Source organism: Vicia villosa, linkage group LG5, assembly GCF_029867415.1.
Source record: "Vicia villosa cultivar HV-30 ecotype Madison, WI linkage group LG5, Vvil1.0, whole genome shotgun sequence".
Classification (NCBI taxonomy): domain Eukaryota; kingdom Viridiplantae; phylum Streptophyta; class Magnoliopsida; order Fabales; family Fabaceae; genus Vicia; species Vicia villosa.
Genome location: NC_081184.1, coordinates 156,693,247 through 156,708,932, shown reverse-complemented (window position 1 = coordinate 156,708,932; position 15,686 = coordinate 156,693,247). Strand labels below are relative to the sequence as shown.

General features: G+C 36.9%; 1 long non-coding RNA gene across 1 annotated transcript; it reads right to left on the bottom strand.

Annotated features, from left to right (window-relative positions):
• Positions 1-7,991: 7,991 nt before the first annotated feature.
• Positions 7,992-8,688, bottom strand: LOC131603383 (uncharacterized). Its single transcript, XR_009284316.1, has 2 exons — positions 8,488-8,688; positions 7,992-8,426 (listed from the first exon to the last, which is right to left on the bottom strand). It is a non-coding gene; the product is annotated as an uncharacterized LOC131603383 (long non-coding RNA).
• Between the last annotated feature and the right edge of the window lie 6,998 nt (positions 8,689-15,686).

Sequence of the window (15,686 nt, the reverse complement as noted above, 5' to 3'; positions counted from 1 at the left end):
GATCAATAGGTTTGATCACCATAGTTAACGAATTGAATGAAGGATTGCTAACCATTCTAATCGATAGATTCTATTATCACGAATAGCAAATGCATGTATTTTAAATAATTATTAATTATTAGTTTTATCATTTTCCCTCATAACCAATAGATTTGATTATTACATGATAACGAATTTCATTTTTGTATTTTATTGCTTTATTTCTCGCCAATGCGATCATTAGATATGATCAGATCGAAGAGAAAATTAACTAAGGACCAGTGGACTATTAACCATTGCGACCGATTAATTCAGTCGGAACTAATAATAAATAGAATCCTAATATTTTGGCCAAATGGCCAATGGGATTGGGCGAACTCTAATGCATTGATAACCTATCTAGGGTTTTTTTTTGTGATTTATAATGGTTTAAACCGATTAAATAAATTAAATCGAAATAGTCGAACAATCAAGAAAATAAGCCTAATCCTAATTTAATTATATTATTAATTTAATCAACTTAAATTAAGTTTAAAAATACATTGATTTAATTATACTATTAAACAAATAAATAAAAACAATTAAAAACCTGGCCTTGATCCTGTATTGCTGGCTTTTGAAGGTGCATGGTGGAGCTGCGTTTTGATCCCTTGGATGTGGCTTTGCAATTGATCTGGTGGCTTATATCCGAAGGTGCATCGTAGGGGTTTATTGACGGCGTACACTGGATCCGGTGGAGGCGTTACAGTCCAGTATTGCTTAGTTTTTCAAGGTCCACAATGGGGGAGCAACAACAGGCCTTCAGATCCGTCTTCGTGGAGATCCAATGGTGAGGGCATGACGGTCCATGGTGAGGATGCGCACTCAACATACTCTGGATCTGCAAGTTTTATCAAAGAAATAGAGAAAAAACAACAAAACACGCCCAGGGCCAGAATCGAACTCGTGTCTTGGAAGTCATGAACATATACCCCTTGCCGTCTGAACTGGACCACGTTAGTGATAATAACACGAAACAGAATAAATATATAAAAAAATATCATCGTGGAAATTCAAACGAAACCAGATTCGCGCCCAGCACTCTGTCATCTTCAACCTGCATTTTTTCAGAATATACAGACTTTTAGCAACGGTTATTTTGCGTTGCCATAGGCCTTCCATCCATCAACCTGTAAAACATCACCAAATAACGCAAGAGAATAACCCAGATCAAATGTAAATCACCTTACGAATCCAACAAGACCGCTAGTTTCAGCCAATTTTTTTGTGTAACCAGAGTTCCCAATCCAAAGCTCAAAAATTCTAGCCATGGCATAATCATGAACCTGTGACTAAATACGAATTAAATGATACAGGAGGCTTCTAAACATCGTCACGATTCACAATATATATTCATATGCTATTTACAATCGGTGTATGAACATGATTGAATTCAAGAAACTTTTGGTGCAAACCGTGTGGTGTTGGGCAAAAATCCAGGTGCCACAAGCCTTGAGAATGATTGGAACAACTTCCTGGATCTCCAAGGATCGTTTTTGAGCCTTCAAAAGTTTCTGAATCCTCCTTTAATCATCAAACCGATTTTACTCCCTTTTGGTATTTTGTGAGCTTTTTTTTTACGTGTTCTAGGGCTGCAATCTTTTTTCTCCCCCTTTTTTAGGTCTGGATCCCTTAACTATATATGTAAGATGAATTTGGCTCACAAATTGAATCATATTTCAATGATTTAGGGAGATTGGCACATGATTGAAAATCAACATCCAAGCTTTCCAATTTTAGTTTTAATTTCATTCTTCTCTTTCTAATCTCTCTTAATCAAAAATTTCAACCTAATTATGTTGATATAATCTTGATATTTTGATCCTATAATAGACTTAAAACCAAATCTTTGATTTTCCATTATTTATTTTAATTAAATTGAATTTAAAATGAATTAAATCAAGATAAATAAAATAAATAATAAAAAGGCATGGGATAGAGCCAGGAGACTTCTACCAAGGATAGAATCAAGTTTGGATCAAAGAAATATGGGCCCATTTGGAGAATATACAAGAATGCTCAATTTGTATTCAATGCATTTCCTCAAAATCGCCCAACTTGTACCAAGCATATCTCTTTCAATTTTTGTCATATGGCCATTCTCTAGGACTTTTTGGAAAGCTTAGAGTGTCCTCTAAATGATCCTTTTTGTTTCATCTCAATTGAAGCTTCCATGCTCAAGTTATGAGCTTTGACCCAAAAGGTGTTTTTGTTGACTTTTTTTGGAGGACCTATAATCTCTTTGACCATATCTCTTGAATGAAGAATTTTTAGCCTTGGCCTGTGAGAGAAAAAGTTATATAGAATCCAATTTCCTTCAGAATAGGCTTTGGTTGGGAAATTTTTGATACTCCATGTGAAAGTTATGGCCAGTCAAAGTTGAGTTGACTTTCTTCTATAAAAAACCCTAATTTGAACCTTTTGACTTGGTTCATTTCTGAGTTTTTATTAATGGATCATGATCAACCTTTGATCAAATGATGGATATAACCTCAAATACTTGATGTTTACCAAAAGTTAGGAGTTTTGACTGTACTTTGACCATAGTTGACTTTTAGGTCAAACTAGTCGACTGTGGATCACCTAAGCATTTGAATGAGAAATCCTTGGGATTGAAGCTTGATAATTGACATGGAGATGCTTTGAGACATATGAGACACCTTGAGATCCATTTGAGGCCTCAAAGATTCAAACTCTTTTGATAAAGTGTAAACCCTAATTTAGGATACGAGAATGTTGCTTGAATAAACCCTTGAACCTTGAGTCATTGAAGATGAAAAGAGGAGGGCAAATTTGGGGGTATGACAGCTGCCCCTGTTTAATCTTCTAAAACCTGAAAAGTCAGATAGGCACGTCTGCCTATCGTAATATAAAGGTAGAAAATAATTGAACACTGAGGTGCCCTGAAATTTGCATTTGTCGGGAAAAAGTTTCGTGGGAGATGGGCTTAAAAATGCCACCCAAGGTAAATACCATTCTTTTTTTGAATGTGACACATGATACCTTTTAGAATGAACCACGTGTTTTGATTGTAGCATGGCCTAAAAAGGCAACTTGAATTTTATGCGATGTCATGATGCAGGTGATGTATGATGCAGTGAGATTTCTCAAAATAAATGAGAGCAATGTATGCATTATGTATGAATGAGGTATGTCAATTGAATGATGCATGACTGTTAGTTATGTTAGTTGAAGTATGTTAGTAACTTTGGAAAAGAAAAATACAACCCTTTCTTGTTATTGATGAAGTTTTGGAGAAGATCACTGCCGAGGGACTAACGTGATAAACCCAATTGTGGAACCCTTTGAAAACATTGTTGTAAAACCCTTTGTATTTTCGAAGTAGATCATTGCCGAGGGACTAACGTGATGCATAAACCCAATTGAAGAAACCTTTGTAAAGCCCTGTTGTAAAACCCTTTGTGAAACCCTTTGTAGTCTTGAAGAAGATCACTGCCGAGGTACTAACGTGATGAATGAGAGTAGCTAGCAATAGCGAGGGTTCGCTGTTTGCTGTGTAAAAGATAATTAACTTGCTATAGTGCTAGCAAGCTTTCGCAGTTTGTGAAACCCCACTTACTATAGTTCTAGTAAGTTTTCGTAGTTTGTGTAACCCAAAAGGATCACTTGCTATAGCTCTAGCAAGATCACCCGCACCAATAGGAATCACTTGCCCTGGTTCGGACAAGCTTACATGCACCAATAGGAATCACTTGCCCTGGTTCGGACAAGCTTACATGCACCAATAGGATTACCTGTCCTGGTTCGGACAAGCTTACCTGCACCAATAGGAGTCCCTTGCCCTGGTTTGGACAAGCTTACCTGCACCAATAGGAGTCACTTATCTTTGTTCGGACAAACTTACCTGCACCAATAGGAGTCACTTGCCTTTGTTTAGACAAGCTTACCTGCACCAATAGGAGTCACTTGCCCTGGTTCGGACAAGCTTACTTGCACCAATAGGAGTCACTTGCCCTTGTTCGGACAAGCTTACCTGCACCAATAGGAGTCACTTTCCCTTTTTCGGACAAGCTTACCTGAACCAATATGAGTCACTTTCCCTTGTTCGGACAAGCTTACCTGCACCAATAGGAGTCACTTGCCCTTGTTCGGACAAGCTTACCTGAACCGATAGGAGTCACTTGCCCTTGTTCGGACAAGCTTACCTGCACCAATAGGAGTCACTTGACCTGGTTTGGATAAGCTTACCTGCACCAATAGGAGTCACCCTCCCTTGTTCGGACAAGCTTACCTGCACCAATAGGAGTCACTTGCCCTGGTTCGGACAAGCTTACCTGCATAAGAGAAATCATTTGCTATAGTTCTAGCAAACTTACCTGCATGAAAAAGATTCACTTGCTATAGCGCTAGCAAGTTTATCCGCATAAAGTCCTTGACGGTATCCTGTAGATGTATGAAGATGATGCTCGCGACTCGAGGGTCGGAAAGAAAATGATATGTTTAGAAACTCACGACTCGAGGGTCAGACATTCACGACTCGAGGGTCAGAAAACAAACCAATCACAACACGAGGGTCGGAAACGCACGACTCGGGGGTCAGAAAACAAACCAATCACAACACGAGGGTTGGAAACTCGCGACTCAAGGGTCAGAAAACAAACCAATCACAACACGAGGGTTGGAAATTCGCGACTCGAGGGTCGGAAACTGGGGTTTTGTAGTATGTGAATGCACTAGATGATATGTATATGCTATTGCGTATGTATGTATGCTGATGCAATCCCGAGATTTTATCTCCTTAAGCCCATTGAATCTTGTTTAATTCATGTTTGCCCCTATACCACGACTATGCTTATGTCGGCTTGGTAATGTTTATGTATGCGGATAATGTTTATGCTCATGCATGTGTTGATTGATTTAACGAGGGGAATGAAATAATGACTTCTATAAGACTACCTGAAAAGGTTTCCGGAATGGATATGAACATTTGTCTTAAAGAAGACTACCTGAAGACGTTCTTAGAAAGGATAAAATTTGTCTTAAAGAAGAATACCTGAAAAGGTTTTTTAGCAAATGATAAGGAATGTCTTAAAGAAGACTACCTAGAAAGGATGAAAGATGTCTTAAAAGACTACCTAAGAAGGTTCTTGGAAATAACAATGAATGTCTTAGAAAAGACTACCTAGAAAGGTTCTTAGAAAAAGAATGTCTTAAAGAAGACCACCTGGAAAGGTTCTTGGAAAGGATGACAATTTGTCTTATATAGGACTGCCTGAAGAGGTTCCTAGAAAGGATAGTAAGAATTGTCCTAAAGAAGACTACCTAAAAAAGGTGTGGTGTAATGTATCAACCAATGTATGTAATGCATGATTTATATGTATTTGCATGATGCTCCAATGATAGGTTGTTGATAACCATAGCGTATATAACTCGCTGGAGTTGTAGGTTTGTTTGATAAGGTGGGGTGTGATGCTAGCGCGACTTCTCAATCCCTGTTTTTGTGAATTTTGAAAATCGTAGTTAGGAGAAAGATTTGTTCGATGTTGTAAAGTGTGAGAACTCCTTTTCCTTATGTTGTGCGCCTTGCCCCAATTTGGCTTTTTTTTTGAAATACTCCACGCCTTTAACCTTTTGAGGTTCTCCACACCTTTAACCTTTCAAGGTTCTCCACACCTTTAACCTTTCGAGGTTCTCCACACCTTTAACCTTTTTAATTGTTTACCTTATGGATTTGATATCCAATACCCTAATGTTTAGTGGAAAAAGATTCCTATGATCTCCAAGCCATGAAGGAAGTGCCCCGAGAAATAACCTCGTCGTATGTTTCAACGTTTAGATTGAAGGGTATGCCCTTGATCTCCAGGATATGGAGGGTTATCCATAGTGTTCTATCCTTTTGAATTTGAATTCTTCCCATGTTTGACATGACCCTGTTTGTTATCGAGATGTAACCCAAGTCGATTGAACCTTTAGGATGAATGCCCCTAGTTAATAGGATCTTTGATCGCATGCCCCTATAATCCTTGAAATTTGGCACCTGTTTAAGAGAACCCTCTGGATGTGGTTCCCCCATTCAAGAGTCTTTATTAGAAATGATCGCCTTTGATTAAACCAATTTCGGGATCTCCTTGATGCTAAGTGTATATTCATAGATGATGTTTGTATCCTTCGAGAAGTAACTCTAACGCAAGGCGTACGCAAGTCTTGGAATCGAAGTCCGTTATGAATTAGGACTGGATGATTAGAAATGAATGTTTGAAGAAGCGTAGTGATTAGAAATAGTTTTAACAAACCTAGGAGTCAGTATAACAGAATCCTGCTTGATATGCTTTCGTAGTTAACCTTGCCTCAATTAGGACTTTTAAATGTTGTAATTTGGCCTGGTTCACGATTTTAAGAAACAATGGAGAATCGTTTCAGTTTTGATGTTGAGCAGAAGCCTTAGTAGAGATCCAAGCACCGATGAAAAGTGTTGTAGAGATCCAAGCATTGATGGGAAGCTTTGCTAATTTAGCAGTGTAACTCGGTGAGAGAAACCAACTTATTTATTTCGCAAGCAATGTTGCGGTGAGCATGAGTCGCCACCGACTTTTATTTTATCCAATATCTTGGAAGGTAAAAAAGAACAGAAAAAAGACCGTTTTTAAATAAACGGGCTCGGGGGGTAAGTTATGAAAAGGGAAAGTGTTAGCACCCTTTTCATCCGTAGTTATCTACGGACTCTTAATTTGCTTAGCTTATTTTCATTTGTTTGCTTAAAAAGTGTGAAGTGCATTAGAAGAAAAAAGTTTGAAAAGGACTTTAACTTATAATGAAAGTATAGCCTTTATTTTGAAAAAAAATGATATGAAAAGCTTTTTTTATTTTATTTTTTTATTGAGCAAGCAAATTAACCATAATTTACCCTAAGTTTTGGTCTTTTATATTCTTTTTTACTTTCTTTTGAGAGACAAGACCCTTTTTATTCGAAAGGCAACCAAGAGGGGTGTTCCCTAGAGGTGAGTGCGTGCAAGTGTGTTGTATTTGATTGTATTATTTATCTTGGAGTTAGTGATCTACGATTGAGATTAAATTTCTTTCCACGCCCTACTTTACTAACACACACAGGTAAACATTGCAGGAAAGTAAAAGCATGAATTTAGGGTCCTAACTATTAGGAAGGGCTTTGGAAAAGGGGGATTACAAATTTAAACCAAAAAATTAAGACGGAAACAAATATGTACAAAAATTAACAACAGCTTATAAATGTCCAAAGAATGGTCCAATAGCTCTAGTACATCATAAAAACAAGCAAATATTAGTATGGATATAGGAAATGACGCATAAATAACAAAAATATACTAACAAATATTAATCAAAATTATTTAAAGAAAATATAAAAATAAGCATATTAAACTCTAACCGAAAGATAAAATCAAACAACATATTTTTTTTTATATTTTTGTATTCTTTGATAGAATCTAATTAGTCTAATAACACATATTCTTTGGTATTTTTATATATGAGAAATAAAATTTTAAATACTAACATATTTTTTTGTGTTTTTGAATTAAATGCAAGTTTTTGTGTTTTTTGAATATTTTAGTTAATTGAATTATGATTAAAAAATTAAACCTAAGTTAAATAACATAGTAACTAAAAATATTTGACGATCAAGTGAATTAAAAGCATTTTTTGTGTGTTTTGTATTTTTTAATTATAAAACTACAAAATAACCTAAGCTAATTAAAAATCTAAAAAAAAACTAAAAGTGAGGCTGACCTATTTTCAAGACATTTGTAATATTGAAATTAATCCAAAACCTAGTACTACTTATTCTGCTAGATTAAAAAATAATAGACATGTTAAGGAAGTAAAACAAAAGGGTGTTCTCCCTTTTTCTCATCTCTCACGTCTCCCTTTCTATTCCATCTTCTTTTTCTTTTTAATTAAAATAAAAATAAATAACAACCACTTAGATGCTAACACCTAGCCTACTATTATAATAATGAAAATAAAAACAAGATAAGTATCACCACTAAAATGCTATAGTTTTATGGACATGAATTTTACCCTTGTAACCACAAACTCATATCTCTTCTCTCACTCTAAACATGAAAACAAAAGGTTACCTCAAAGCTTCAACGGCGGATGCATATAACAGGTCGTAGAGACGCGGTAAACCCACGGCAACGGTTCAGATTTAGAGAAGAAGATTACCGGTGGTGGTATGATGCTGCCAGTGGGGGGAGCGGACGACGAGTGTCGCTGTTGGGATTGAGAGGTTGCGTCAGTTCCGGTGTATTGCGCGGCGGCTGGAGCTTCTGAAGATGGATCCGTCGGATTCGTCCTGTGGCGATCGGAAATGAGACCAGTCGGTAGTGGATTGGACGGTACTGTTGTTGTTGCCGTCGGAGCGCGTCGGTGTTGTTGTTTGTGTGTTTCCAGTCTCCTTCTTCTATTTTCTCCTGTATTCAAAACAAAATAACAAACCATATTATTTTAATTCATATGCTAATTTGTTTGAACCTCTTGTAATTTGCTATTAGAAAAAATTGTTTCGTGAATTGGTGTTGATCAAAAAGCTGCAGGTTTTTTGAGATTGAGGTTAGTTTGTGAATGGCATTGTACGTGAAAGAGGTGAACAGGTTTGTATAGCATAAGACTTAGTTTGTGGGTATGTACGTGTAGATTGGAAAGGGTCAATGGTTGGTTTGGTCGTGAGGGTCCTCTCTTCTTATAGAATTGGACAAGTCAACTTATCACATTAAGACTTTTGTCTACCTAATTAATTTCTTTCAATTTTTTATGATTCTTGTCTTAGCTTGTTTTGGAATACTAATGATTTTGTCGTGTAAATGTTGGGAAGTGATGAAGAGGTTTGATTTTTTTTTTTAAAATTTTTTTTTAGTTTAAATTTAAATGGTAATGGTAACATTATTGAAATCATAATAACTATAAAACTAAAATAAGAAATAACATCTAATAATAATTTTTTTGGTTTTTTATGATTTTTTTTAATAAAAAGTGGATAAAAGTGAAGAAATATTTTTTTTTAATAATAAATAAATACGAAAACAATACCTAAATATATAAAAACTTATTTTTGTGTTTTTTTAGTAATTAGTGAAAATAAAATTAAAACTAAAGTTAGAAATAAATAAAAAGGAAAAACGTCAAAAATGAGATTCGAACCCGGGACCTCTCACTCTTATACCTCTTACTCTCAAATCCTTACCAACTGGACTATGTCACTTATTCGAAATAAAATGACATTGATAAATATATGAGAGCAAATTTTGGGGTATGACAGTTGCCCCTGTTCAATCTTCTTAAACCTGAGGATGTAGATTGTCTTGTGTGCTTGTCGGAATCTAAAGGTGGAAGAGTATTGAACACTAGAATACCCAGAAATTTGCCCTTGCTGATGCAAGAACTTATGCCAGAGATGGGCTTAAAGATGCTATTTAGGTGTTGGCAAAGTATTGTCAGAGATGTGCTTAAAGATGTCATATGAATGTTGACAGAATGTTGTCTAAGATTGGCTTAAAGATGCCATCTGATTTTGAAGATAAGAAGGTCAGAGTGTAGTCGTATGTTAGACTGCATCTGAAGATGACGGGTATATGAGAACATGAGAATGAACTGTTCGTTAGGATGTATCTGACTTGCTTATCCTCAATCTCCTCTGAATTGTTCCTAAATTGAATTGTTGGCTCCATTGCCGAAGTATTAAGATTAGATCATTGACTCCGTTGTCTTGACCACCTCTTATTACTAAAAATCGGGACTATATTGGTGGCTCCATTGCCGTGATTCCATTGTCATGATCTCTTTGACTCCGTTGTCGTGATTGATTGTGACTCCATCGTCAGTGGCTCCATTGCTAGTGACTCCATTGCCAGTGGCTCCATTACCGTGATCATTTTGACTCCATTGTCATGATTAATTTGTGACTCCATTGTCGGTGGCTCCATTGTCGTGATCATTTTGACTCCATTATCATGACCAATTTGTGACTCCATTGTCGGTGGCTCCATTTTCGTGATCATTTTGACTCCATTGTCGTGATCAATGGTGACTCCATTGTCGGTGGCTCCATTGCTGTGATCATTTTGACTCCATTTTCATGATCAATTTGTGACTCCATTGTCGATGGTTCCATTTCTGTGATCATTTTGATCAATTGGTGACTCCATTGTCATGATCAATTGGTGACTCCATTGTCGGTGGCTCCATTGTCGTGATTATTTTGACTCCATTGTCGTGATCAATTGTGACTTCATTGTCGGTGGCTCCATTGCCGTGATCATTTTGACTCCATTGTCATGATCAATTGTGACTCCATTGTCGGTGATCAATTTGTGACTCCATTGTTGGTGACTCCATTGTCTTTGTCTTCTTCTGAACTAAGTGTCAGGATTAGGTATGTCTTGAATGAGTGTCAGGATTAAATCGTTGTCTTGATTGTCCCTGCACTGTATCTAGACAGTAATGTTGATTGTGAAATAACCTGAAAAGGAGAAGTTAGTTTTATGCAATGTCATGATGCATGTGATGCATGGTGCAAATTAAGTTCTCAAAATAAATGAGAATTTTGTATGTCGGGTATGTATTTGTCATGATGTATCATGAACAATGTATGAAGAGCTATGTAGTTGAATGAATGTTGTATGGATACAACCGTGTGATTGATAACTTTGTTTAGCAGTCTGATTGAGAAAATACATCTCTGTTTGTTGCTGGAGATGATTACAATGCTTCTGATCTTAGAATGACCTTGTTGGGAATTCTTTCCTTATGTGCAAGGTTACTCAGTTGAGGATTTTTTATTACCGCCTGAGGATGAAAGTAATGTGAAGGATCTGATCTTGATGCGCCCTGACTGGAGATGGATAACCTTCCGATGTACTATCTGACTAGATTTCATCTGTGAGTGTCAACCTTACTGGAGATAGTGAGTTTGAATAAACTATGTCGGAGAAGATAACTTCTTGAGGATTGCTCTGTGGGGACTTTTTTTAGATCCCCTGAGATTACAATTTTTCATTGCCCCCATGTCTTCAAATATTTCGTCACTTGTTGTTTGAAAAACATTTTCTTAACCAAAAGTGACCCTTTGTATGCAGAAGTTTATCTGCCCCTGGTATTGGTAGCTTGGTGTACCTGATGCTCGAAGTTACTAGACTTTGTACTTTGGATGAGAGAGTGATACTGACACCATCTGATATTAGTAAGTAAGTAGCTTTTGCTAAGATTTCTAATTAAGGCAACATGCCCCCAAGTAATAGACTTGCCCCTCTGGTTATTCAGCGCTTTTGAGAGATTCTCTGAATCTTGACTTGATTTCTCCAGATGAATGGGATAGGAAGATGTCATTCCCCTTGTATATATTGGCCTTTACTAAACTGAGTCAGGCGTAAGAAATATTTTTGCTTTTCGGTGCACTTCTGAAGCAACTTTGTCTGTCAGGAGGACTTTCTGAGATTTGTGCTATCATAAGCAACATGCCCCAACATCATGAACTTAGGAATAATGCCCCATCTTGGTCAAGGTTGATGGTAGTTTTGACTACGCTTGGGTGGATTCCCCTGGTTGTTCAACAGTTTTTTAGAGATCTCCTGATTGTTCAACACTTTTGAGAGATTCTTCGAATCTTGACCTGATTGCCCCATATCGACTGAATTATTCAACAAAGTATTAGACTTCTTTTGTACCCTTAAGGGTGATCAGTATTTGAGATACTCTCACTCGAACTCAACGGAGTTTTGAAGACAATTTGTCACTTGAGAGTATTAGACTTTTCATCTGCAATTCATGATGGAAGCTTTCCTGGTATCAAGTACTTGTTCATATACAAGAATGTTTATTATGAGAAATATAATTCTAATGCAAAGTTCATGTTTGTCTTGAAGTTTTTTAAAAAAAAAATTGAAAGGATGTCAAAACAACGATTTTTTTGTGAAAGGTGGTGTGATACCAACTCAAGCGTTTTAGCAAAACTCCTAGGAGTCAGTTTACCGTATTCTCTTTACAGTATGCTTTCGAATTAACCCTACTTCAATTAGGACTTTTGAGGGTTGTAACGTGGCCAGGTTCACGGTTTTTAGAAAAAATATTTTTAGGCTCAAAATTTTGTTGGTGCCCACCCCCTTCGTGATGTTCTCCAACCTAAGTTCAGTTGACTTGATGCGAGTATTCATCCTTCAAGAGGAGTTTGAGACGATTGAGGAATCGATGAGGTGGCAGTCACTCTACCTTTTGTATTTGGTGTCTGATCACACGACTTTGTTCTTTTGTTAAGGATCTTTTTTTCGCAATCCTTTCTTTTCTGGCTTTTTATTTCCCTAACTTTTACCTGGACAAATTCTTTTGAATTTCGGGTTTGAAGTCCAGCGGGGTGCCCTAATTTTCTCCTATGTCACTTGTTTTCAAGTTTGTCGACTTAGCAGGTTCTCTTTTCTCTTTTTTTTTTCTTTTTCGATTCATTCTTTTTTTTTGAACAAGTCATAAGATCCTTAAACGTCTTGATTCGTTGACCGCCTTATTTCTTGGTTGACGAGGGATAACCATTGTGGTATAGTCATATTTTGACCTCTTAATGTGAGGCATAACCATTGAGGTTTCGACGTTCATTGAACTTTTGAAGGATGCCCATTGTTGTATCCTTGGATGCGTTCTCCTGATGAATTTTGAACGCTTGATCAGGTTAGCTGAACACTACCCTGCCCCTGGGTTAAATGTGAGGGTTTTTCGTATAGAAAAGAAACTCCTACTTTAAGGCTCAAAGGGGTTGACAAGGGATTAAATTCCTTATATCTCCAGTGTTTGGGGATTTTAAACAATGCTTGTACATCATCAACAGGGTTTTACTCGAAAGCACCATTTGAGTCATCATGCTTTATCACCGAGAGTTTGGTATCACCAGCAAAGAAAAACATGTTAGAGCGAGAGCGAATGAATTTTTTCAAGACAAACATATTAAATGCATCATTATTATAGTTAAAAAACAAACAAGTATGACATATAAGCAGTATTGAATCAAAACAAGAAAGATTACGCATGAACATGCATGATGATGTAGAAATTGTCAAAGTTGATGAGATCTTCTCTGTATGGACTTATTGCTTCAGAAGATCCGTTGAGTCGCAGGAGGACTTCAAATCTGGTTTGCAGGTGTGAATGTGATAACCTTTGCATCAATTAGGTCTTGAATCTTGTTTATGAATGGCTGAAAATCATTAATCGACTGGCCAAGTACCCCAGAGTAGAGAACAATCCAAACGTTCGTATCTGAAACTACAAATTACTCCCAAGGGAAGATACCGATGAAGCCACACAGGAGTTTTAAGCATCCATCTTTAGGGATTTGAGGAAAAAGATGAGAAACTTGTTGTTTGGAAACTTGTTATGCAATGATATGTATGTATGACGATGCAATGTTTTTAAGGATCTTTCGTGGAATCTAGTTTGCAACATTAAAACTGAATTTGGTCGCATCTTTGTATGAAGAACTTTGGCTTGTCTCTTTGAACGTCCTTCTATAAGAACCAAGCTCACCATATCAAGCGGGTCATAGCCTCTGATCCAGGAGACTGTACTTTCGAGTTTAAAGGCATCTGGCTAGAGGGAAATAAATCCTCTTGCCCCTTGATAGGAAATTGGCTTTTGATAATACTTCCTTAATAGCACTTTAAATTGTGCACCCTAAATCCATAAGATCCTTGAAAAAGGTTAGTCAATATGCTATGTTATGATGTCGTAATGTCATGCATTAAGTACAAGGTGGCGAGGACGAGTAAGTTCTACAAATAGTTCAAACGAAATCCTACAAGGAAATCAAATTGTTAGGGTATAAACAAATCCTGCAAGGAAACAAAATTGTTAAGGTATAAACAAATCCTGCAAGGAAACCAAACGGTTAGGGTATAAACAAATCCTGCAAGGAAACCAAATTGTTAATGTATAAACAAATCCTGCAAGGAAACCAAACGGTTAGGGTATAAACAAATCCTGCAAGGACGGTTAGATAACAATCAAGTCACACAAGTGTCCTTAAGTTTAAAGGCTTGTATGGAGTCCACAGGTAAGTACTCTTCCCACTGAAGTTTAATTGGCTCAACCTGTCCTAGATAAAGATCGGGTTCTAGGAAGCTCATATCATTGACCTTTCTCGAAGGCACTATTTCAGTTCAGCAATTGAATCACTGACCGAAAACGTCCTGAAAGTCCAATCCATATGAGTGTAGCTTCGAGTATCCACCAACTCCGGTCTGAACCAAAGCCAGCCATCTCGCTACTTTCTAAAAGGCCCAAGTAAAGTTCAACTAGGGTTCTAAGGGCAAATTAGTGCTTAACGACACCACACAGCAGCCAAATGTTTCCTCGAGTCGGATCCCAAGGAACATCAGGACAAACCAAAGTGTCACACTAACGATGGCTACCATATCAACCATAGCGGTATACGCTGTACAGTCTCCTTAGCCTCATGCCATATACCTAAGTACACTAGATCCGGGTGTAGGATCTTTCACACGAGCAAATACCCAAACAACTCTTAAAAGTAAAGCACACAAAACAAACAAATATTAATGATATAAGCTCTAAGGTAACCCCTCTTTTTATCTATCCCCAGCAAAGTCGCCAGTTCTGTAACTCGGTGAGAGAAACCAACTTTTTTATTTCGCAAGCAATGTTGCGGTGAGCATGAGTCGCCATCGACTTTTATTTTATCCAATATCTTGGAAGGTAAAAAAGAACCAAAAAAGACCTTTTTTAAATAAACGGGCTCGGGGGGTAAGTTATGAAAAGGGAAGGTGTTAGCACCCTTTTCATCCGTAGTTATCTACGGGCTCTTAATTTGCTTAACTCATTTTCATTTGTTTGCTTAAAAAGTGTGAAGTGCATTAGAAGAAAAAAGTTTGAAAAGGACTTTAACTTGTAATGAAAGTATAGCCTTTATTTTGAAAAAAAATGATATGAAAAGCTTTTTTATTTGTTTTTTTATTGAGCAAGCAAATTAACACTAATTTACCCTAAGTTTTGGTCTTTTCTATTCTTTTTTACTTTCTTTTGAGAGACAAGACCCTTTTTATTCGAAAGGCAACCAAGAGGGGTGTTCCCTAGAGGTGAGTGTGTGCAAGTGTGTTGTATTCGATTGTATTATTTATCTTGGAGTTAGTGATCTACGATTGAGATTAAATGACATTTGTAAATATATGAGGGCAAATTTTGGGGTATGACAAGCAGTCACAAGATTATCCTTTGTTTTTTTGCCTTTGTTTTTGTTTTTTTCCCCTTAATTTTGCATGAGCTAATTCCTTTGAATTTGATCCATCGGGATGCCCTAATTTTTGCCTAAGTCATTTTGTTTTCTTTCATGGAATTTTCCATTTTGACTTAGCGGGTGCTTTCCTCCTTTTTTTTTGAATGCTCCTTTGGAAATATTGATCCTTGGATAATGAATATTGTGACTGCCATGTTGACTTTGATTTGTAAGCTTCGAATTTGATACGTCCTTGATCTTGAATGATTTATTGAGGAAGAAGATTGTTGTGAGTGTTATCTCCATTGTTCCCTCGTTCTAGGATGAACTCGAGGAAGAAGACATGCTTGAACCTTTGCTTTGCCTGATCCTTTGCTTGATCCTTTGCTTGAATCCTTGCTTGGATTGACTGATTCTCTTGACAACCAAAATACACCATTGAATTAACCGAAATCTACCCTGC